The 25,162-nt window shown below is 40.4% G+C and overlaps 1 protein-coding gene across 3 annotated transcripts in view; it reads right to left on the bottom strand.

The window, feature by feature from the left end:
* Nucleotides 1-25,162, bottom strand: part of Salm (spalt major) — a 53,008-nt gene that overhangs the window by 11,359 nt on the left and 16,487 nt on the right. Inside the window, exon 1 of one of the 3 annotated variants that reach the window (XM_076388946.1) lies at nt 241-378. The exons of the other annotated variants lie outside the window; for them this stretch is intronic. The gene's annotated coding sequence lies outside the window, so the exon portion shown is untranslated. Of the gene's footprint in view, nt 1-240; nt 379-25,162 lie in introns of those variants that run through there. 3 annotated transcript variants of the gene reach the window in all.

Here is a 25,162-nt window from a genome sequence, read left to right as displayed (position 1 = left end):
GTCAGAATTCGCAGCGAAAACCCTGGGACAGAATCGCACGTACATTCATGTCACTGATAAGATTCAGCGACTTGGTAATTAGTATTTCAGGATGCCGTGCGTGAAACTCGTACCACTGGAAACTTTTAATAAGCGCACCGAGGCCAATGAAAAATGGAAACCACGCAATTACTATTCCCGGCGGGCCTCGCGGACCCGTTCGAAACGAACTAGCTAACGTTCCATTCGCCACCAACTGACCTCACCACTGATCGAATTCACACTTCAGAATGAAACGGAGTACATGCAAGTTGCTATTCGTGCGACGAGCGTAGAAGGAAAGAAAGCGAGCTACATCTCTAAGAAAGCGCGAGATAAGGTTTGCTGCACGGTTCAAGGTCAAACCGTACCAGAATATCGGGGACTCGAGACTCTGGCAGGTCTACAAGTGTCCTGGTTGATCCCACGGCACTCGAGACGGCGCGTGATGCTCCATCTCATGAGCTGCATGACTCCACCGTTCCGTGGCTCGAGGCTCGTGCGTGGCGCCGACTTGCGATGGCGCGTGGAAGCTGCGCTGCGTTTAGGGCGGACGTTCGCGCGTCACTCGTGCCATCCGGCAAGGACGAAAACCAACTGATCGCTCGGTATAGAACTGGCTTGGGCGTAGGTACTGTCGTACAACGTCACGCGTCACCTCTCTCCTACCACCGTTGCCCATCCCCACTATCGGTTCATACTCCCCACTAGACGCAAGCTTGTACACCCGGTTATGACAGAGAAGGCGGTGCGGTTCATAAATCAGGGGTAGAAGGCGGAGCCTACACTAACCACTCAGCGCTCGGTTATTAATTATTATATGGAGAGGAACTCCTCTCCTTCCTTTCCACCTACACTGCGCAGCTTCTGTATCTGCCTTTCTGCGTGCGAACCTCTCTTCTCATTTGCCAAGCGGTACTCGGGACTAGAAAAGTGCAGATTCGGCTGGCTTTTGCCACCTCTATTTTTCTTAATACATGTGTATACTGTTTTTTCCTTCGTTTTTAACGTAAAGTCAAATTTAGATAATATTACAGAATCTAATAAGCATGAAAATTACGGATGCCATTTCTGCTTTTTCGCCGTAGTACGTAGTGAATAAAGATATACTTTGCAGCTGAACTAATAAATAATAGATAAGTATTACAAGGACAGCCATTTATTGCTGTTCTAAATCCTTGCATAGGTCACTGGCCATCATCAGTTTGGCTTATAATAATAAACAAATACGAAGCAGGATATAGTTTAGCTCGTTGAGTGATATTTAACTATCAACTTATACAGTGAAATTGTAGTAAATAAAGTGTCTTCAGTTATGAATATATACAAATTTCTTACCAATGAATTGGTAGATTTCAAACTTCCAAAATAATAAGTGTAGAATCTACCATGACGCTACTTTTGGAAGAAAGAAACGACTAGGTGTGATTAATAGTTGAATAGAACTTTACAGAATTATAGTATATACTCTGGACATAAATTAGCTTTAACTCGATTACGTATTGTTGGGTGCGCACACTGACGTTTCCTATGGCTTCATGATCAATTCTAATCTGTATTTAAAGGTACATACATACATAGTTGAGTATGCTTCAAGAGAACTTATCTTTCAGAAAATTCGCTTTCGCATTGTATTGTATCTACATCAGTAAAATTACTTGCATAGACATTTAGATGAATACAGAAAAATAAATCATCTTTTCGAGAGATAGAAAGTTAATGGTTTTAGCCCAAACTGCCCTAGCGAGTGCAAAAATCAGAAGAACGAATTCAGTAGAGCATCCAGTAACACAGCATGCGATGCAGGTGGTTGCACCAGGGGTTCAGACACGGGGCAATAGTCTGGGTTCCTTTCCTCAGTCAAGTAACCTCCTGCAGGTCAAAAGCAGGCGGACATTTAGTGCTCAGTTACGCAACATCTTGGGCACAATTGTCTTGGGCCCGTGGCACAAGCTGTCTTGTCTAACCTTTGTCGAAAGTGCTACCCTGGGTCTACAGATGATTTATTGCTCAGTAAATCATAAGCACGAGACCTCCTGCTCTTCGACGAAGGACAGCGAAATCCTGGGACTAGTGACAATGCGTAAATAGATCGGAAGTCATAATTCACTTTCAAGGAGCAACAGCTTCCTGTATCGAGAAGTACAAACACTTCACTCAAAAGAAACTATTCGAATTTCCTGAGAACACGTTGCTAGACGTTCCGTCTACTTTCACGTAAGTAGACAGAATATCTTGTCTCGGATCTTCGATCTTCATCGAGCAAACTTTGCAAAATTTCCGCGCACCAGTTACGCTGTTTAGTCGTACGTGTATTCTTCGATCAACAGAGTATAAAAGAGATCGTGGAAAATAATTGGAGCAAGGAATTGCGAGAGTGACCGAGCCGAAACGTCGTGAAATCAAGTAAACTCCGATACAGTCTTAAAAGGATAAACGATCGGTTGAACATTATAGGGAAGGGAAGGAGGTTTCTTCAGAAGAGACAGAGTTTGATGCATCCTGTGGAGTACAAGGTCGCGGGACAAAGGAGACCGATCGATAAAAGCAGCGGCCGAAGAATCATTGCTTGGGGGTCGTTGCTCTCGAGTCACGGCGCATCGGTGCCGAATACGAAAGGGATTCGTACTCGCAGTGACGGGGTCGAGTCTCGTTTAAATAAGTTAGCAGCAGCGGCGGCGGCGGCGGCGGCGGCGGCGGCGGTGGTGGCGGTGGCAGTGGCGGCAGTGGCGGCGGGCGCAGAAGCAAGACAGGGAGGCAGGGAGAGATAGAGGAGGAATGAGAAATGGACGGGGAAAGAGAGACGCCGAGGGAAATTGCACGTGGCGGGCCGCGATTGGCTCGCACCTGTCTTGTCGGCCCGCCCTCCTTCTGCCAGGGATCGCATGCCTGCGTACCTAATACGCTTTCTTACTCGTTGCATACGCGGCTGCTTGCACCGCGTGCGTGTGGATGCACACTTTCTCATCGGTCCAAGGTGTTCGTGCCATGTAATGAACCACCGCCGCCCGGTTTTCCACCTCCAACCCCCACTCTGACGTCGCTACGACGGATCGACACAGGAGTGGGGTACCGGAACAAACTAGAGGGGCACGGAGGGCTCCTAGCGAGGAGAGGATAGACGATAGTACATATTATACTTTTGTACGAGCGCCGCGGAGAAGGTGGGGGTGGCAGGCAGGCATAGCCGTGGTTGCACACGGTTAATCTATCTCCGGGTAGACACTAAAGCGCAAGATGGAAGTCTCCTTCCATTACGATTGCCATGTTTGCAACTCGGGGTCCCCACGTTCAGCACCCCGCTAGCTAGCTTGCTTGCTTGCTCGCGATCTTGGCGACCAAGTTTCCTTTGTTCCCGAATGACTGCTGTTGGTTGGATGAGTTACGGACCATTCGTTTTTCCCTTTCCTGCGACTCAAGGAGGGAGTGCGTTTTACGGCAAGTACAGGTGCCGGTTCCTTGGCTTACTCGACTGTTAAATAGGAACGATTTGCTTTTGCAACTACCATCGTTGTTTTGTCGTTTGTCTTCGCCGGCCCCTGAATGTTCTTTCGGAAAGGGAGATTTTAAAGGAAGTTGTTGGGTAATGTTTACTTCAGATGAAGTTATAGATAAGATTATAATTAGTATACCTACCTAATACAGCTAGCAATTTTTAAAACAAAATCTAAATTAAATCTTGTGGAATTTATTATGTGTGCATTAAAACTTGAATAAACGACGCTAGTATTTAGTTTATTGCTAGATACATGGAGGGCAAGATTGGTTATACATAGACAGAAGAATCTATCCTTTAGAATTTAGAGAAAAAATGAGATCGAATGACACTTCATCGTTTATGATATAGAAGATTCGATGTTTCACACTTTTCCGCTTTGAATGTCGAGACTTTGCCAGTTGAATTCGCTCGAAAGAGCCCTGGTGGTTTCTCAGTGTTCCCCTTTCCAATGTTCGTTCGACTCTCGAACGTTTTCATCCCGCTGCTCGTAGCAGGAGTTATGGCAATTCGCGGTGTTTGTTAGGCGATCAGTAACGGGTTACGTGTGTCCAAGCTTTGTTATCTTGGAACGAAGGCAGCTCGGAAACAAAAACACTATCCTTGGGGCATGAAGTAATAAAGAACGTAGCCGGGCGAGAGGGGGAGTAAGGAGGGCGGCCGAAGATCGTTCGGCGACCTGTTAAGTAACTAGCAGATTTACAGAGCCCTATCTTATCGGTCGACCGTACACCGTCCCTCGGTGTGCACACTTATTTATTCGTTTGCAAATGAATAAAGAAGGCCGATCGATGCTCGCGGGTCCCGAGAGCCGCAAAGCTACAAGTCGCTATGGATTCCAATCTAGAAGTAGAAGTTGCCTGGACGAGAGGCTGGGGGTGCGAGCCAGTCCGAGACATGTCATACGCGAAACCCTTATCTCGGCTGAGCGAAATCATGATCGTTCCTCGCGCCAACTTCTCCGTGGGACAGCCAACTACACCAATTCACGGGCACAACACGGAGTGTGAGAGGGTTTTAATGTAACCGCTGCTCGGCCCGGGAATTTATCGTTATTTGTAATCGCGGCTGGTCGAGTTTCTTGGCGGTTCGCCTTTCGGCGGGATTCGATCCGGCGGGGTGCACTCCTTTCGCATTGTGGGGGATCATGAGTGTCTTCTTGAGAAAGAACCGTAGATCCATGTAAGAGGAAGTGCTTGAGAAATCGTTAGATATCAGGATCTGGTTCGATCACGAGTCGGACTTGCTCTTTAATTCTGCCAGAACAGAACCTTCTCGCGTGGTTCATGCAATACGTCAAATTTCAAAAATTCAACGATGTACTTGCGTTGTAACATAGTTTAAAGTGAACCGTTAAACTTGGGTAATCCAGATCCATATAGGCAAGTGTCGAGCTTATCTAAATCGAAGTACAATGCAATATCTTACAAATCTTACTGAAAACTTGCTCCGTTTTTACGCAACAATATTGAATAGGAGGCATAACTTACGAATATATAAATAGAGGAAGTGTCAACTGTTTGTATCGTGATCAACATTCTTTACTTTGAATGAGTGTGAATGTTCGTTTCTTATTTTCTAGATATAGGTATATATTTTCTTCTGTGTAGGATATGTAAGTGAATTTGTTTTATAACTTTACAAGGAAGTTAAGTCTATACTTGACTTTTATCAACTTTTGGTTAACTTCCTAATAGTAAACTGTAAAAAGCGGAAGTGAGATTATGTATACATAACACTTCCTATTAATGATAATTCTGAGATAAATATATTTGGTAACATTTTACTAGTATAATATGTAATATGTTTTTTCAAATTTATATTATTAATTTTGCACACATTACTTGATTAACATGTAGGTATTATACTATGCCAACTACTATAATAATAGCTGTATTTTTTCCATGAATTAGTTGTTTCGTTTAAGATCAAAGTACATACTTTGTCATGTATGTATCAAAGTACATATCTTTTTTTAATATAATACATAATAGCAATACTATAATTTACCTTTATTACATTTATGATCATTCTGTTAAATATAATTATGTCTAATTAACAATAGTTTACGTAATTGAAATTCATGTGTTAGGTGATCTAGTCATTGTGTATCAAAATAAATTTCAAGAAAATTTCTGTAGCTACAGATTAACTTGTACGAAATGAAAAATAAAACACGAATTATTTACATTATTTACCAATTAGTTGTATTTTCAGCAAAATCAGATGTTGAATCGATTGGATAACGAAAAAGTGTTGACAGAGTCGCGACAACAGTCTAACCACAGACATGAACTTGACCAGAGAATTAAGGAGATTTGCAGCATGGTGATCGGTCACGCAGCCTGCAGACCTATAACCGAACCATTTAATTAATCTAATCTGCATCCAGTCCGGTAGTATAAGTTTCAAGGATGTGAGAGGGAGAAGGCGAACGTGAGTGGATCATTGCATGGCAGCGCACGTGAACATTGTTCTGAACGCAATTTAAACGGAGTTTGACCAATGGGTTAATCTGCCGGCACTAATGCACTCATGCCTCTATAATAGTCTGACCCAAGTAAAAACAGAAATTGAGAAGATCACGAGAAGTCACGTTTCTCTATTGGCTCTGTTTTTACGATGATCACGATTTTACAGTAATTAAAAACATATATTAATGAATAATCTCTAATGGGGAAAACAAGAAAGCACACTATTCTTTCGAAGAATAATTACAGTTTGGGATCAATAACATATGTAGGTATCATTTTCAAGGTTTACCCATTCACAAATCGATCGCTAAAGGCTGTTTGTTCTGCGTATATAAGTTTTAAGAAATTGTCAGCTAACGAACAAAAAGAAATAACTGTCAATATCCTTTGTCCCTTTGTATGATCACTCTTTCCTTCCACCTTTATTCCGGAGGTACTTTTTTTTACGTGCGTGGATTGAACCATGAAGAAATCATTGTTTACAAAACTCACTGTTCAATTAAATAGAAGACGAATTAAAGGCAGGGTTTCCATAGCTCTTTCATACACAGAGGCGCGTGTATTCGCGCTATTAGGAAGATTTACGCTTTGATCCCGGCCAAGTTTTATTCGCTCGATTGGCAATGTCCAATGACCGACGATTAATGCAACTCGTTTAGTTCGACGATAATTGCGGTTCGCTTTAACTCACCCGTTAAAAACCTGAATTATACACGTGAATAAAATTCTCCGATGTCATTGAGATCGGTTCTCTTGATGATTCGTTGCTGCACATTCAGAAATATTCATGCAAGAATGTCCACGATTTTCGACGCTATTACTGTTGTCTTAAGAACTATTACTGTTTTACCTAAATTGTTATACATAGAATACATTTTATTCCAAAAACATTAGTTCAAGCAGGAGAAAGGACTTAATAAGATCATTCATGTTTTTGCACTTACTAGATACCTAAGCATCAAATGTAAAACGCTTATAATGACCTTCGTCCACCCTATCCAATATTTTGAGAATGATTGATTTGAAATCTAAGACAGGGGAATATTTTTCTATTATCTAAACAGACGGTATTGCACCTTAGAAAAACTACAGTCATATTTTGAGTACCTGCTCATAGTACGTACTTGTATTATTACAGCACGATGTATGAAATAAAAGGCATTTAGATGTCTAATAATCACTACTACACTAACTGACGAATTAAGTGTTATGTAAAGGATTGATGCAACCTAAGAGGAATTCACTAGTTATCTACCTTCACGCATCTTCCTTGTTTTCACACCACTACTATCTTCTACTTCGATGATCAACTCTGCTTTCTATATTACATACATATGCAGGTGTGACAAATTCATTGAATGTATTGATTACGCCTGAAAAGCTGTCAGACGAGAATTGTCTCATGCTTTGAACTACATATGAGCCGTAACAAGCCAAAATACATAACTACACTTATTACACTTTTAAAAATTTTAGTGCCAAAGCAGTTGATTGATGCTTAACTTTTCATATTTAAAATAAACGTAAATATTTTCGTTTTGTGGAGTTAACCGATTTGGCACACGAGCAGCTTATATAGGTACAATTAAATCGTTTTCTTTCAATACACATTTCTCGGAAAAGACAACAACATTAGTAATATCTATCTGTAGTTTAGCAAAAGATTGTTTGCTTAAAGATAGCAAGTTTTGCCAACCAAGTAGCTTTGGTAATTCCTAGGTATTCTAAAAACTCAATTTCAAAACTAACAGTTTTTCAAAAATTTTCTTGCTGCAAAAATTCTGTTCTTAGCAATGTGACATACTATGTAGGTATAGATATTAATTCCGAGCACTAGAAAGAAAGCAAAGCCGACCAGGCTCCGAAAACCGTCGAACAAGGGAACAGCTGCGGGGGTGTTAGCAGCTGACCATCGGTTGGGAGAAACAAAAAGTGGGAGCGACACGAGGCAGCGTTGACCATCGGCTCTGTGCTCTCTGTTAGACTATTGTCCAGGCTCGTGCCCATTAGAAGCACGCCAATTCCTATTGATAAAGTCCTTTCGTCCTTTCAACATTATCCCCCATTATTCTCGCCTAGCTGCCGTTACCTGCGAAATATTTTATAATCACCAAAGGAAACGTGCAGTCCACTCCCCCGCTTTCAACGCTAATCAACACCCTCGCAAGCTGCCAACCGAATTCAGCATTGTGTGCATGCCCTAGACTCTAGACGAACTTCACGGAATCGAAAATCTTTTTATGCACTAGGTTATTTAAAATTGATCTCAATTTGCAGGTTGAAAGTCAGCAGAAAGTGCAATGATATTCCACGTTTCGAAATTTCACCTTTCGCCTTCTTTGTAGGAAGATAATCGACATATGACATGTGAGACGCGTGTCCCCAATAGACTAGACCAATCCCGATTTCCACGCATTTAGCTTGAAAAGCAACCGCAGAGTACGCAGCTGCCCCTTTTAGTCTGCGTTTTCCCTATGCCTGGAATTCAGACACGCGACTTCCTCCTGCTACCCATTGGGATCTCCTTTAGTCGCGTTTTGCTCTCGATTACGGTCGATTATTTTTAAAAGTTTTCACGGGAAGAAGTTATTTATAAGCGTCTACGACGAGTGACCCTTGGCAGCTCTCGTGTTTCCGGGATTTTCTCCTGTTTATGTTTCGAAACGAGGGGTAAGAGATGCTGTTAAGGGATGCGTCGAAACTTTGCTTTCCTTCAAACTCACTTAGAAGATTACAAATTTTCAAGCGTACTAAACCCTTCGGTAACGCAATTTCTATTCCATTAAAATATTTAATCATCCAGATATTATTGTCTAATCCAATTCTTTCAAAATAAATTACTCCGAAAGAAAATCTCGATTAACGAAATGAAATTAGTACTGCTTAATGAACAAGACATGACTTCATAAAATATTAGAAGAATTTAAAAGATTATTATCCATAATCAATTCATAGCGTTTGTTTAACCCTAACATCTAACCAAGATTCACGTTGTCAATGATGAAGTTGATAATACACGTCTGTCGGTTGGTATGGGTCATCACCCATGTGTTATATAAAATACCGTCAGTCAGAGGTCACGGAAAGGAAAAGGGACAGATATCGGTTTCAGGGGTGTAACTTGGCCATAAATAAAATCGAGGCTTTCGTTTCGGTCGCAACGTGTGCACGCGCTCGCCTATTTTTGGACAGTCGATGGTGCGTGGAACTTTTACATGTTTCAGGAAAAACCAGCCGCACCCGTTGTCTATGGGGTTCTATCAATAGCGAGAGACTCGTTACTTGTTGGAATTGCTCGCACAGACTGACGAGCCCTCGAGGAACGTCGACAGTCCCTTGTGACTTATTTTTCCAGAATTACCGTGAGGACTTTATGGTGGCTCTGCCAAGAGCTCTGTAACCTTATGGGGATTTAATTGACGGATGTTCGACTAACATGTTTTGAATTAATTTATGCGAACTGTTTGCTTTTGAGTAGGTAACGTTTATGATGTGTTCTTGTGGTTGCCTCTGTAAGATTGCAATTCGTAGTAGCATAACACCTCAGGTAACTTAAGTTTACTACTGTTAGGAATAGAGGCATTTAAAAATATGTTTCACTACATCATATGGAAGGGTACAACATTTAATTTATCTTTAGAATAGGTAATAGTAAGAATTAAGTACGATTTCGCTTCAAAATATGTACGTAGTCAATTGTTTTCTATAACTAGTTCAAAACTATATTATTATCTTACTGTACATTGAAGAAAACTAATTTCGATGATTACGTCAAAATGTCTGATTCTAAGATATGGATTATTTCAGCTATTTAAGAGTATCTATCAACTGAAAGGCCCGGTGCAAAAGGTAGTCAGCTCCAATTTTTCAGCAAAAATAACTATCTGTGTGGATTTTGATGTAGATACTTTAATATATACAACACTTTTTTGTTAATATTGCAATATTTTTTAAACTGCAGACCGGTTTTTACACTGAACCTTTCAATTGCTCCATGTGAACATTTTATCAAGGAATCTTTTGTATTTACAGGTTTAGGTTTTAGTATTTGCTACTTTTCTTCATTCACTTATGCAACGAAGGCTCGCTAAAATTAGAGTCAGTCTGCTGGAAAAAGGAAGCAAAGAAAGCGCCATAACAAGCTTTTCTCAAGATAAATTTGTTCGAGATTTCCATTCAATGGGAAGATCGTGTAAAGATTTACCCCGTGAAAAAATTGCTGTACCATTGCGACGTAATAGCGTTATCGGTGTCCAGTCGAAGTCTGGCGACATGGCGACTTCTGATCTCATCGATACCAAAAGGGATTTTCGTTTAATCGTATATATGATTAAATAATTTATTAACTACTGTTAATAGGAGCTATTTTTTAAACGGTTTGTTAGAAATAAACTTTGAAGCTGCGAGGTAAGGAATAGTCTATAATTCAAAATAAGATGAAAATTGGGAATAACAAAATTGCATTGATGATTTTCGCGATAAATGCTCTTGAAAATCAAATGAATATGTCCTTCCTTACTGCTACATATTTGGCATTACAGATTTCGATTTTACTACAGACCGTCATTACGATTATGTTTGTAATTCTACACAATATGTAATCTTGAAGCTTATTTCCTATGAAGATTGTCATCTGTAGTACCGAACGAGAATATTCGGGAAACATCACAAACCTTAAACAATTAAAACGAAAAATGAATCTAGTTAAGCATCAAAGAAAATAAAAATCCAGAATACTCTGCAAGCAATCACGTCATAGTTTAATTTGTAGAGAGAACGATTAATATTTTGAACGTAATATTAATCTCACATAAGAACTGTAGACTAAACTAATGAATAGTAAACTAAGCTCAATTAAAATTATAATGGTTACTTTATTATAGTTATTTACTACGTTTAATGTTTCCTTCGCACGCCATAAGGATAAGTTAATACAAAGGTAAATATTGATTGTAAATAAGATCCCATATTGTAGGTATCGTACATAAAAGTACTCACAATAACAGTCTATAGAGAAAACCATAATACTAATTATTAAATACCCACGTATTCAATCTTCAAACGTATTCTTTTCGAAAATAAAGCCATCAACGTAATTGTGTTATTTTTGATATTCCTCTTATTTTAAGCCATAGAATCTCCCTAACATTACTTGTACAGCAATTTATGGGCCGACTCGAACAGTACAGATAGAAGGATCTTACTCATTATATATCTAATAGATGTTTCAAGTTGCCTATCTGTCTATTCGACTATCGATCAGGGATGTATCGTAGTTATTCTTATGGGTATATGATCGCCACTAATAACGCTTTCTGGCCGGACCGACGGCAATACGTAACACGATGCGGATGTACGTGACGCGGTTTCCCACCGAATAAAACACCGAGCCGAGGTTGATAATTGCGGGCGTATGTATGCCGGTCACGGACAGGTGTTGTACGTCGCACTCACCGCACTCGAATCGCGCTTATTTGTTTGAGACAGTTACCACTGCCTCGTATTCACCTTTTTTCTCCTCAATCTTGTCGCTCGAGGAGATTGATAAAATTTGGATAATTCCGAAGCAACCGCTACACGGGATCGTGTTAGGCATTACTTGAGCCGACCGAGTGTCTCCTTTGCTCGCTCACTGTCACAGAAGATTATTCAATCAGAAGGTATTGTACTTAAGCTGCAACCATCATTTGGCAACATTATTTATAACATTTGGAACTGCCTTCCCTTCCCTCTTCCCTCGTGCACTTTTTCTGTGACAAAAGCAGGGCGATAGCAGATATAAGCTGTTATGAATGTGGGCGTCGGACTAAATATACCGATGTAAATATCCCAGTCTGGTGAGCCTTCGAAGGGGGTTGACCGTAGAGAAAAAATGATCCGAGTTGCTGGCGACGCGTTTTTGCGCTTCTTGGTAACTCGTAAAGAGCTGCGGTGTTAATTGCAACTGGAATTGACGTTCTGTTTGTTCAAACGAGATATACGATTCTATAGAAGGTCAGAAATCAGTTTTCGCGATAATACGACTGAACAATGCATACAAGGCACAGAGACCTAACGAAACAATTCTAATTGTTCGTATAGCTAAGTGTTTTATTTTTTGACACAATATTCTTCAAACAGTAACGGATTACTTTACGTTATTACCGAATGAAATATAAATGTTTCAAGATTTCGTAAAACTGTTACAAAACGGGTAGCGCTTCATAATTCTTTTGTGTTTGCGAGGGAAACAAGTTGAAAACGGGATTACCTGCGATTGCAGTCCTGTTTTGACATACGTCGCAGGACTTTACGACTGTGCGGATTATCGACCAAGAATTTTGACGAAAATCGGTCGTAAAGATTCTACATTATTTTCCATTTTACCCTTGGAAAATATCGTCCACGATTGCTTAACTTTCTTTTCCAATGCGTCCCATCTTTCCTCAAAGAAATCATTTATTTTTAATTAGTGTACAGTTTCCCCAAGACTTCGAAAAAAGTGAAACAATGTATATTAGACAAAGTGTGACAAATTTGTAAATTGCAGAGCAATGAATTTAAAGTAAAGTTCAAATAGTACTGTCCCTGCCCCACATTAACGTTTTCAATGGAATCTATGCTGACTGAGAGATCACACTGAAGGCAGATGCAACGTAGAAAGTAGAACTGATCCTAGACTCGTGAAGAAGAGGAAGCTCGTGACACGATGAGTTTCTCGCGATTCTCCCCGGTTGGACTTGGAACAAGTTCATCGACACGGTCCGCGACACGGCCGCTCAAAAATAGCCGATGTATAAATTATGCGTTCCCGGGGAAATGAGAACAATGTTGCGGCCGCTTCGTAGTAGATGCAAATTGCGCTTGGGTAGAATTAGACTCCACTTCGGGACACGTTTAAATGGTTCGCGGACCACTGTACCCAGAAATTATCATTATTCATTACTCAGCTGTTTCTGAATTGCAAAAACGATGACGCCAGTCGGTCGTACAATCCTTCCCTTGATTTAAAGTTTAGACGATTTCATAGTTTCATAATCAATGTTCTCCATTCCAAACATTTCAATCCATTTCACCACTTAAGAAAGAAATATTCTTAATAACGCATTAACTACGTTAAGAAAGATATCCCAATACCTGGGCGCTTAGGATGTCAAATATCTCAGTAAGTGGAACACTTCTTTAGGTATATTTGTACACATCCTAACACGAATTGTACCCTAGTTAGCTATACATACTATTTTACACTAGGATTTAAGCTTAAAATTAAATAAAATTATGCTAGTGTCTAGGTACTGGGGCATTTAACGTACACCAAAACCAAGTTATCTCAGGTTAGGTTTTTCAGGATTTTAAATTTGTTCTCCATTTGAAACAAGTCTAGTATTTTTAGAGCATATCGACTGTTATATATATTCTCTGTGCAGCAACATGTAATGATTTATTTAGCATGTATAGCAAACATAAGACGTTCTATCCTTTATTCAATATCCTCGTAGTCATATTCGAATCGATTATACGGTCGATTAATCGAAGCCGATGGGGATGCGGAAAAAAAAGTGGACAAAAATATTCCTTGGCGCGGAATTCAAGTTTTCGCGATACAATCGATGAAGACACCCCGCAGTTGGCGGGCAAGAAACCGGTCATTCTTTACGGGGAAAAAGGTTCGCGGCAGCCCCCTCTGCCAGATGACGAAATTCCGTAGCACGTGCGGTTAAAACCAAGTCACAAAACAAACTCAGAAGTCGTCAGGAGGCGGCCAGGCCTCGACGTTTATCGGGCAGCTACTCGACGACGGAAGGACGTCCGCGTTTCGAGTAAATATTTGAAGATCTCGGGAGTCGTAATGCCGGAGATCCTCTCCTCATAAAAACCACGGGATCGACGTGTGCGTTCGACCTCCTACGAAATCCCTGACGGTGCATTGTCTGCTCTGTTCTTCCCACTAACACCATTTATTTTGCGACTTAGATCACGATATTTCGAGAAACACCGCTTGCGTCTATCCACGGAGATCGATGTAACGCTGCTATGGTAAACGAGATCGATACTCGGGGGCTTGAGATTTATTCTATTTCCCAACCGGATATTATACGTTCTTAGATTGATAGAGGCGTGCAAGTTGAATGCAAGTGTGCCTTCACAGAAGAGTTAGAAAGAACGCATCGATGATATTCGACAGGCACTAAGCTCGATTCTAAGTTATGACCGATGCGGAAAATGAGGTCTCGATCCCAAGGGAACCGAACACGGTAACGTATCGCCGACTTCCCGGAATCTCGCGTGGCATTATGTTATATGGGTATAAATAACCGAACAGGAGCAATAATACGTAATAATATATCAGTCGGGATTTTAGTGGTGTAGCTAGCTCGGTCGGCCCAGCGGTCGTAATTCATCGCGCAACCCGACTCACCCTGTATCCGCCGCGCCGCGCCGCGCCACACCGCACGCGCGCCGCGCGCCTGTATATACGGACCTACACGGAAATATACGCGACGCGCGGGAGATCACGCGACTTTGACAACACTAGTACATATTTTCGATCGGCCTGTTCTGCAGGCACGTCGCTTTACGTTTTGGGGATGAATTTTTCGCAACTGATACAAGACGCGGAACCCATCTATAAACTTCTTCTAATTTACAAATATCCTGAAGATGAAATTCTGTGGAAGGATTAACCTGGAACTAGTATGGAGAGTTTTACACATTTGGAAACTACTTGTTTTTCAGGTTATAGAATTCTATTAGGTTCTATTCGTATTTTATGAAAAATATTAAATGACAGGTCCAATGAGTAAATATCTAGTGATCACAAGTATCTATATGTGTTGAGATCAAAATGTTATTCGTTTTAAATTTTAAACTTTCATGTGCGGTTTTTTAGACCCCGCCTTATCAGTTATGGGTTACAAGAAAATATTTGTGATTGTAAGGCAAAATGACCTCACAAGTCAACTTCAGTACTGTCACATGGGGTTGTGTTTTCTTGAACACTTATTTTTAAATGAAAAACTTCTTTTATCGCCCTTCTTTCTTTCTTAATTCTATAGCCTAGATCTCAACTAAGATCTTACCTTGAATTTTTCGAAAATATGAGGTAAGTCGTTGTATCTTACAGCCACAGATGTAAACAAGTGAACATTTGGATTTCTGAGTACGTAAGAAGAATGCTATGATTCCAGTACAGCTTTAGTTCATAGCAGAAGTTTAATATGCGTTGTAGAACCCGTGAAATCGAAGCCGGCCAATCAGAAACAACCCCTTTGGAAGGATCAACAAGGCTGGGAGTTAACTTGAACTCGGCTACACAAGAGGGTTACCACGGCTGAGATTTCATCGTAATAATTTTCCAGCCCATTAAGCCACACGGGGGTGAAACGCGACTCGCTTTTGCATAAGAAATTTAACAATCTTTCCTCAGAGGGGTGCTCCACTGAAACTTTCACGATGGAAAATGGAATAGTATATTCCATGAAACATAACAGGATATTTTACTGAAAAACAGTTATTTGCTTTGTTAAAGTTTTCATTACAAACAAAAATATTCTCATTGCATGTTGCAGGAATTTCCCATATTTCATGTTACTTTGTTTTTATTTTTGTAGACTTTTGGATTTGTTAATACGAAATTCTCTTCATAAATATTTCCTTTAATACTATTTTAGTTTTTTTTTTTTATTTACGAAGCAGCAGTATTAATACCTACTATTAATTTATATAGGAGAAAGGATCTAACGTTCGTCCCTATCGAAAAAACCTATATTTTCAGATTATTATTTTTAATTTTATTTATATAAAGTTCTATGGAAGAGAGATAACAAGGCTGCATAACTAAGGCTTTAAGATAATTATACACATTTTTTTAGATTGTAATATAGATTTGTTTTTGAAGAAGAATCTGAAAACCAATGGGGAGGGTGAAATTTAGACCCTTTACATGTAACTAAGCTTTTTTATCGGTTTGTAGGACTTTCGAAACAGCCAAATAATAAAATCGCGAGCGAAATGACACTTGAAAGATCAAAGAATCGTATCGAGTAGCTTTTTCAACATATACTTGCAATTTTCCGCCCACCAGTCTGTTATTATCCCCGCCGCGAATATTCTCCAATATTTACTAACGGTAAGCGTGCCGGGACTAGCGTCTCGAGCATTAATATTATATTATATCAATAAAGGTTTGAAAAGTTGGGGGTGCAAGGGCAACGACTGATGGTCGTCGTTTGAGGTTTCGCGTTACTCGGCAAACACTTCACCGTCCCTTCCTTTTCAATCTTCCTCCTCAGCCTGTTTTTTACCTTCGGGCGAAGGGATATTAGGTGTTGGGCGTCGAAAGTAATATCGGCGTCGGTGGCAGGAACACGTAGCCTGTCATCGCGATGACACTCGAGCCTAATTGTGCCGTTTGCTTTGGGAAAGGGACCGTTTTCTTTTCCCCCTTCGCGTGAATTTTTAACTGCTCGCACTTTAACTTGGACAGGAGAAGAATTTTCTAGCATTTCCCGCGCCTGCAATTTCCTGCCGCTTAATGAGGGAAAGGAGGAACGAATAAAATCTCGAATTACGAGGAGACGTTTTGTTCGATACCTCCGTTTCGTGTCTCACGTCCGATCGGAGCTTTTACTGTAATCGGTCGTAATCCTTGAGCAGACTCGAGATGAGCGCGAAAGGGGCGAAGTGGAGTTTTAATAAATTGGTCAGGACGACGAGAAAAGGCGGTAATTCGGATGCGGTCGTGAAGGGTGCCCAGGGCAAGAATCCGGGGGAACGGGTCTCGTATCTCGCGCTATTTTCGTTTTCAACACGCGAAATGAAAATAAAAGAGCGAGTTTCGTGATCTACGCATGCCGCACCGCTCTGATTTATTGGTCGCTCGCTCCGTCGCATCGAACACGTCACTATTGTGCACCCGTCCGAAATGCACTTTTATAAATAGCGACTGACGCCAACTCTTTAGCTTCATGGAGACATTTCCTCTTCGCCAGGGGTGCCGCTTCAATACTGTGAAATAGGTTAACTGTATCTCCAAATCTACTATCTTTGCTAGACGTCAATCACCAATCGATTGTTTACAATTCTAATTCATTTCAAAAATTTTCTTACTGTGTTACGTTACAGAATCCAGTCCTATTGGCTACTTCGTCTGTATCGCATCTCTAAAGGTTCATCATTTAGAATTACTAAATATGAATCTAAGAATTTTTTCTTTCAGGCGTCAATGCTTACGTTTCCTAAGACAATAATCGAGGAATTGTCAACGTTGATTTTATACTGTTACGCTTTATTTCATAAAAAAAAAGGTACTTTCCTTGAAAATTTTTGTGACTGGTACAATTCTGCCCCTCACTACTCCGTACACAATAATTACAAGTAGCTTGACTAATTTCATTCACAAAATATGAAATAAGGATATTTTAAAAATAGATGCCCGAGTCTATAAACTTTTCCACTTCATTTCTGCAAATAAAAGGGCAGTATGTACATACTTCTTTCCCGGTTTCGTTTATTTCTTCTGCTATCACTCATGCTTGCTCTCGTTCGAAAGACATTCTTGTATATACCAACCACCGTATGCGTCCCAGGGGGATCGACTGAAATACAGAGAGACGTCATAACGCGTTGCCTGTATTCGGTCGTCTCATCGAAAAGATCCCCGGCAGTCAGATGTACATACGTACACATCGTCTATATGTACATAAACGACAGTATAGTAAGGTAACGAAACAAATATCATTTTTTTGCCAAAGACTTCCACTTCGTTTATATTTTCTATACTTCTTTTAGAATGCGATTTCATGAGGAGGTACTATTCTATATATCCAAAAATTCGAGTTTAGACACAATTCTAATTGAAGTTATACTGATTAACCACCTTTTGTTTAAAGTTTCAATGCAGAAGATATCAAAATCAAAGACAGATACATAAGCTAACATCAGCCACTGCCTCGACTTATAGGACGATGTAAAAGATACTCTAAAATCGATAAGAAATTCAAAATTTATCAAGAAATATATCTTAGCGTCATAAGGAGAAAGCAAAACTAAGTCACGTCATAGAGGGAGTTCCCTAAATATCAAATGGCACCGAATACAGGATATTAATTATATCTTTAAAAAATGAAATGGTACAAGGCGGCCAAATTGTAAAAGTGATACAGGGGAATTACCTTTTTACTAATGATCTAAAAATCAATGCAACATAAAACCTAAAATAAAAATTTGGTTTTCCTTTGACTTCTGTGATTAAATCCACGCAATCACAATAAACGAGTTCATCTTCTGACTGTCGTATCGTGAGCAACCTTGTTAAAGTGTGAAACCTCCACAGAAGATCGCTTTTATCCATCCAGTTATGATAATTGAATTTAGTGCTCGGGTCAAACAGGGGCTTATGACCATGACTATGGCTGCGGTAAATTGAATAGTCATATGAATATTCAGAATAGGAGTTATGGGGAAAAACAAGAAACTACACAAGCTGTAGAGGAACATCTGTGTCAAATGCACAGACACTTAAAACAATTGGCATTTAAAATGAAAAAGGGGAAGAAACTTGAAAAAGATATACAGCTCTGAAAAACCAAAACTTGAATAAATCCAAATACAGGAGAACCTGAAGAATAAATGGCAAGAAAAGAATGTTGGCATATTGGCACATTAGCGAAAAGAGTACAAAATGTAAAGTGGAAAATAGAGTGGCTAAAGAAAGACGAAGATTGGTAAAGAAAAGGATCCGCGGCGAACAGATGCCGTTCGCGTGCGTGCCGAGGAAAGTACGCGAGTGTGACGGTGGAGAGGAGGCGTGTGCCTGAGCCGAAGAAGAGACCGAGTTTTTTGTTGCACGCAGCAATTAGCCACGGCTCGTCGTGCTTTGGGTTCAGCCAGCGACTGTCGCGTCGCCATGATCGACGGCACTCTTCTTCCTTCTCTTCGTGTCATACCGTTGAAAAACAAAGAATGCTAGAGTTTAAAGGTCGACATTAAACTTGCCTGGGAAATTATTGAACACAACGATATTCCTCGATTGAACGTCTTGCACCAAGTTGGAGTAGTATCGAGTGACTCTTATCACCTTACATACCCTTAACTCTAGTGTCTATTTCTGTAGGAGTAAATGAGATTCTGCTCACCTACCGCAATATCGCTTCCATGAATCTAATCCTAAGATCATTAAATAGAAAAACCGATCATTTTGATCGATACCTCAAGGTCAGCAGAGTCTAGTCCACCGTTTGGACGCTATCGGTGACAGTGGAATCAGATTTGCACGCGCTTGAACGCGACACCTGCGTGCACGTACGCGGTTCGCGTGCGTGCGTGCTCTGCCACGCTATGCCGCGCCGTACCGTGTCGGAAATACATGTGCCGTTTGTAGGGACACGCGTACACACGTGCAACGGTGACAATTTCACGAACGCCAGCCTGTTGGAGGACCAATTTTCAGGAACACTCGAAAAATCACACCGTTGATTCTCCCGTCTCGATCTTTGTGTGCATTCCTCTGCACTCTTCTGCATTCTTCACTTGTTCTTCAGAATGGGAACAGGTGACTTCAACGAAACCAAATTTTGCTGTTTCTTTTTCGTAAGATTGCACAGAATTCGATAGAAATTCGATGTTTATATCTGGGAATCACTGTTTTAGGTTCTGCTAGATCTGTAGGTTCAGGAACTAAAAAATTAAGGCGAAATATTTGCTGCTCCTGCTAATATACAATATCACAGTGATAAATTCGCTAAAGTATAATACATAGATAAATGTGGCGAGTTATGCATTTGTTCACTGCGCACCCGCTGAGAATATTAAGTATTCGCTGCCGTTATGAATATTTCGTGTTTGACTCGAATGGAGCCTGTGCATGGTAAGAAATTTATTGCTAATTTTAAAGCTCAAATTGCTTCTTTTAATTTTCTCAAACTGAGTACCTTTAAAAACTAATTATCAAACGGTTACGTTAACTATTAAAACACTTTATACAACATTATACGATGTTAAACATGTTCTCTCAATATTGAATGATTTTAAAGTTAATTTACTGAATTTTATCACGTGTCGTATCGCGATAAAATAATTATTTGGCTGAACAAATTTACGCTGTATGTGACAATAAGGTTTTATTCGAGTTTGCATAATATAGAATAGGAAAATACAAAATTGAATGTTATCCTTTAAAAGATTTGTGTGTTGCGAAAGTCGTTGGTGTATTTCATCGATCAGTGCGTGTACACCGCTCAATTATAGATTATAGAGGCAATCGATCGTGAGACATGTAAATCACAGCGGCCAGGTTTCCCACCGGTTCCGAGACTTGGCAACTCAATTAAACGAAATGACGCATCGATAAATAGTCACGAAGATTATAAACTTAAAAAGGGATGCGAAGTTAACGAACGTTTTCGACTTGTCACATTCAGTTTTTCTCATTACTTGATCAAAATTATTAAATTCTGTCTAAGGAATTCTTTTTCCTTTTTGTTGATAACAACCTGCCATAAATTGCACTGAACGACAATATTATTTCATTTCGCCGTAAACCCAGCTCATCGTCAAAATTAAAAAGCGATGAAGTACTTTTACGTGGCATGGAAATGTTGTTTTCAAACTGTTCAAACAGACTGCCCTAAAAAGCTAACTCGTCCCACCTTTGGAAAACTGTCTCGTCCAGGATGCGAATGCAATAATACATCTTCACAATGGCAATCAGTCATCCGAAAACGCATATGTACATTCTCCATAAATAAATATCGGCGGCGAAACGCACACACGTACACAAGCATGTATATCCTGTGATCTTGGCGAAAAGAATAAAGACAAAGCCTAAAGCCCGCCTCTCCCCCAAAATCATCCGAAAACCTAAATCACCGTATCCAACCCCTGTTCTTTTCATTCCTCCTCTCCGTCGCCTTGTCCTGTTCTCCTCTCCACTGCTTCTTCCGTCAAATTGAGGCAAGTTCCTTCGAGGGAGGACCATGCGACAGGACGCAGAAAATTCGATATCCCCCTGTGTATGACAGACGAAACGCAGCGGCGGGGCCCCGTGGATGACAATTTTACCTCGATCCAAGCCCTCAGCAGACCCACGCGGCCTCCATTCAACGATCCCAGAGTCTCATTGTCCCAACCGTTGTTTGCCAAGGTAATCCTGTACGCGAGAGGACACGGACCTGCCCTCTACTCGACCGAGAATACAGACACGGGGACGACAAATTTTCCGGCACAGAACACTCGAATTGGGGGGGAAAAGCGATCGCGCCTGGCCCCCCAGGCCAGAAACGTATTACATTTTAAAAACGACAAAAAGGAGCTCCGGCTAATAATGGGGATAATATGGGGCACCCTCGAACGTGAAATGCGCCCAGTGTCGGTGCATCCTGGCGAAAACCGGTGTGTAAACACAGAGTTACCGCGACATCCTGTCAATCCTGAGTCGGACTCCCCTTTTTGGGGGTACCGATCGGCCCGTGTTATCTGATTCTGCCCCTTCGGGGACCGATGACAAAGATTCCCAGAATCAAGTTGCTGCAAAATTCCAGACTCGTTACAGAACAAAATATTCCAAGTTTCTTGTATGTCGTTTCTGGAGCCGGTTACCTTACATATGACTGAATTCAGAGGACGAGAAGGAGCGAGAAGAGGACGATTGAGTCGAAAAAAAATTATTATGTAGGTGTACTGTTTGCGATGGAATCGGGTAATTTAAAATGTCCGTACATAAGTGAAAGATTTATGTATTCGCGGTTACGATTATTTCATCGAAGCTTCTTTGCTTTTCCAATTTTCATTTCCAACAAAAATTCGATTCTCGAATAACCTTGCATGAAAGATCGCGTCAATCTTATTGTAACAGGAAAATAGGAAACGGAGTATTGAATACAAAGAAACTGTTCTCTTTAATTAGGGATAAGAAATTACCACTACACAACAGTCCTCTTCTATACTGAGTAACTTTCACTTGAAATCTCTTTTACTATCTCCAAAAACGTGGCGGCAATTCAGTCGGTCCGTGTTAAGTGATTCAGTGCCGTTGTAAAATCACGGCATTAAACTCGACGATGGGCTTTGCAGTCGCCAATCAAGATTTTACGCGACCGCCAGACAATTATGATATTTTACAGGTGATTTGGGAGGCATAAGCTTATCGTATATCGCGCTCACCGGGCTGATAAGGGGGGAACGGCTGCCTGGAAATATCTCGAATCCGTTTGACCTTGGATCCGAGCCAAATCGCGTTCGACGATCTCTTGGATGTGCAAGGACTGTATTTCGAGTCGATTTTGCGCCTTGTTTCGGCCTCCATTTCATTGCGTTCCACACATTCAATACAAGTTGCCTCTAGAATGGATGATCAAGCTCTGAGGTCTTGATTTTATCCTGTCAAATAGATAATGACATTTCTATCCTCCTTAAACTGTTTTTTGACATATTCATACATATGTATTTGTGGTAATAAACCTATCGTAATGAAAATATGTTTTGGTGATTACATTAATACCTATATATCGGTAATCCAGTACGTACGTTGAATTCATCTTCTTAAAATCTAGTTAATTTGTAAATTGTATCAAGGAGAAGTCAAAGGAAAGTGATTTTTCAATAATATCGCGCTTAAAATGTAAAAAGTGATAAATAAGTAAATAAATCCAGTCTAAAAGTATTAAGTTTCAAAACTCACAATGGATGGAGAGATCAGAGATCCGAATTTTGAAACGAAAAGTGTAATTTTAATTAAGGAATTCTACTTACTATACGATTTTCTGAACCAATTGTAAGTAAATTGCCTATGCATGAATACAAATGGATATTTAATTATAACTAATTCTATAATTATATATGCAGACAATTTATTTACTATTGTAACTACCTACATACAACAATGTTGAATAGGAGGATTAAAAAAGAAGGTAAGTAAGTTTAAGATAAACTTAAGTAAGTTTTAAATGAAATTATTATTTTTCTGCAACAAGGTATTCGATATTTTCGATACACTGTTTGTCATGAAGTGTTGTAACACGATCTTTTACTTTTCTTATATTTGATACAGCAATAGGTCCATGATTTACAAAAGCCAAAGATAACCAATTGAACTTAAGTTTTAACGTATGAAGCAACTTTTTAGTAAAACTGGTTAAAAGTTAAAAATGAATAACTACTCCAACGAATGTTTACACTCAATGTCCCTACAGTTTAGGTAGGTATAGTTTAGTTTACCATCGCCCCTGATACGAAGAAACGGCAGCAGCCCTACCAAACCTGACTCCGAAACCCAACTATTTAGACTTCGACGAATGATCAGAATCGTATCTGCAGGCTTGGTAAAGCATCTCACGCGATACGGCTTCCTCAACCAGTAGGTGCGCTAAGGGATTGGATTTTCGGCCGCCCTTCCAACCCCTTTGCGCAGAGGGTTTCATCCCTCGAATGTTCACGCGCTCGTTAGCATATCATACGAGATGGGAGGCCCGGTGGGGAGAGGGGGCAGAGGGTTCGAGGGTTAAATCCTCGGCCAATAACAATTCATTTTGGCCTGTCGACCAGGTCCTCCTTACGCTCCACACTCCTCCCAACCTCCTGTATTACAATTCGTATTCAAGGGCTTTCTTCGCTTGGCCCGTTTATTTGTTTCTCCAATTGCCGGACAGCTCAAAGCGTTCCAATCCGTGGCTCGCCATCTTTTCATCCCTTCCCCTTCTTCCGCCATACCGATTCGTTATTTCTCCGATTACAGAAATCTCGCGATCCGTGGGACTGGTAAGTCAGTAGATATACAATTGCATTATGACGACAACTGCTCTATCTTAGAAGCGAGAGTGTTCTTGCAGAAAGGAGTATCTACTTTATTGTTTGTAGATTTGAGAATAATAAATTATTGTCCAATAACAGAAGAAAAATTGAATCACAGTGTACCCATTTATCAATGGAATGTATTAATACAAGAAAAGTTTTGCATTAAATACACAAAAAGATAGAGGAAATGTTAGAGCTCCGATTTGAATGGCGTCTATGAACCGGGCAAATGGCTGGTGGTGAATTATTATACGTCAGCGGCCGAGTAGCTTGTACAATTCCCATAGTCTTCATTGCACGGATATGCATTGATACTTGGACCGTACAGTGCCCGTTGTTCTGAACAAGTATATAAATACAGAACGATTCGAGTTGAACAAAAATACACGGACAATGCGCGACAGATGTCGACGTCGGTGTTCTGGAAATAATGGCAGTGTTTCGGCCAGCCAAGGCGAATTTATGAACGAGTCTTCGATGTTTCTTTTTTCACGAGAAGAAATTGCGATTTGTGCCAATTTCGCGGGGCATTATTTATAAAGAATCTGAAATGATAAAATCGTAGGAAAACGCACGCTGGTTTGTCGTTGTCATCTGGTACCAGACTGTGTGCAGGGGTGATTCTGGCACCCGGAGAGGAAGCGGCAGCGGTAAAAAAAATTAGAGATGCTAATCTCCCATCGCATCGAAGGGTGGAAACTGTGTGCTAATGCGATCCCGTTTAGCCAAGTCAGCTGGAAAACGTGCAAGGAGCGTCCCGACCCCCGAATGCATGGCAAAACACCGGCCAGGGGATGGGCTTCCCCCATTAGTCGGCCTCCGGGCGTTGTCGATGTTGCGGCTCGAGGATCGTCATTATTTCGCGATATCCACTTGGTCGGAAACATTTGGACACATTCTACCGATCGTGATCCCATTTCGTCTGGCTTTCTCCGTCCATCAACCAGGAATCATTCCCACAGACGACGCGATTATCAAGTTCATATACATTTGGGGGCTCATTTTTTGTGGATTTTCTGAGCTAAGAGGCTTTCGTTTACCGCTGAATGACGAATTTTTGGGGGAAGGTGACAGTTGCGACAGTTGTGACATGGTTATTCGGGCAATTTTGATACTTTTTCGCATTCATGTAAGCGTAAGCCTTATCGGCATTTAAATTCATTTCAAAGTAACACAGAAATAATTTTTTTGAAGCATTTTCTTCTAGAAATTTTAAGTAAATGCATATCAATTTCAATTCAATAATTGATTAGGTAGTTGCAACTGGTGGCAATGGTTGTGAGTTGCTAAATACTAAATAATTTTTATTAATAACACAGAGTATTGTAGGACTATGACTAACCAGTTTAAGATGAGATTTAAACATGGAGCACTCTTCGGATGTGTATTTTAATTATTTTCGGTA

This window comes from Calliopsis andreniformis, chromosome 12, assembly GCF_051401765.1.
Source record: "Calliopsis andreniformis isolate RMS-2024a chromosome 12, iyCalAndr_principal, whole genome shotgun sequence".
In the NCBI taxonomy this organism is placed as follows: domain Eukaryota; kingdom Metazoa; phylum Arthropoda; class Insecta; order Hymenoptera; family Andrenidae; genus Calliopsis; species Calliopsis andreniformis.
This window is presented reverse-complemented; position numbering and strand designations above follow the sequence as displayed.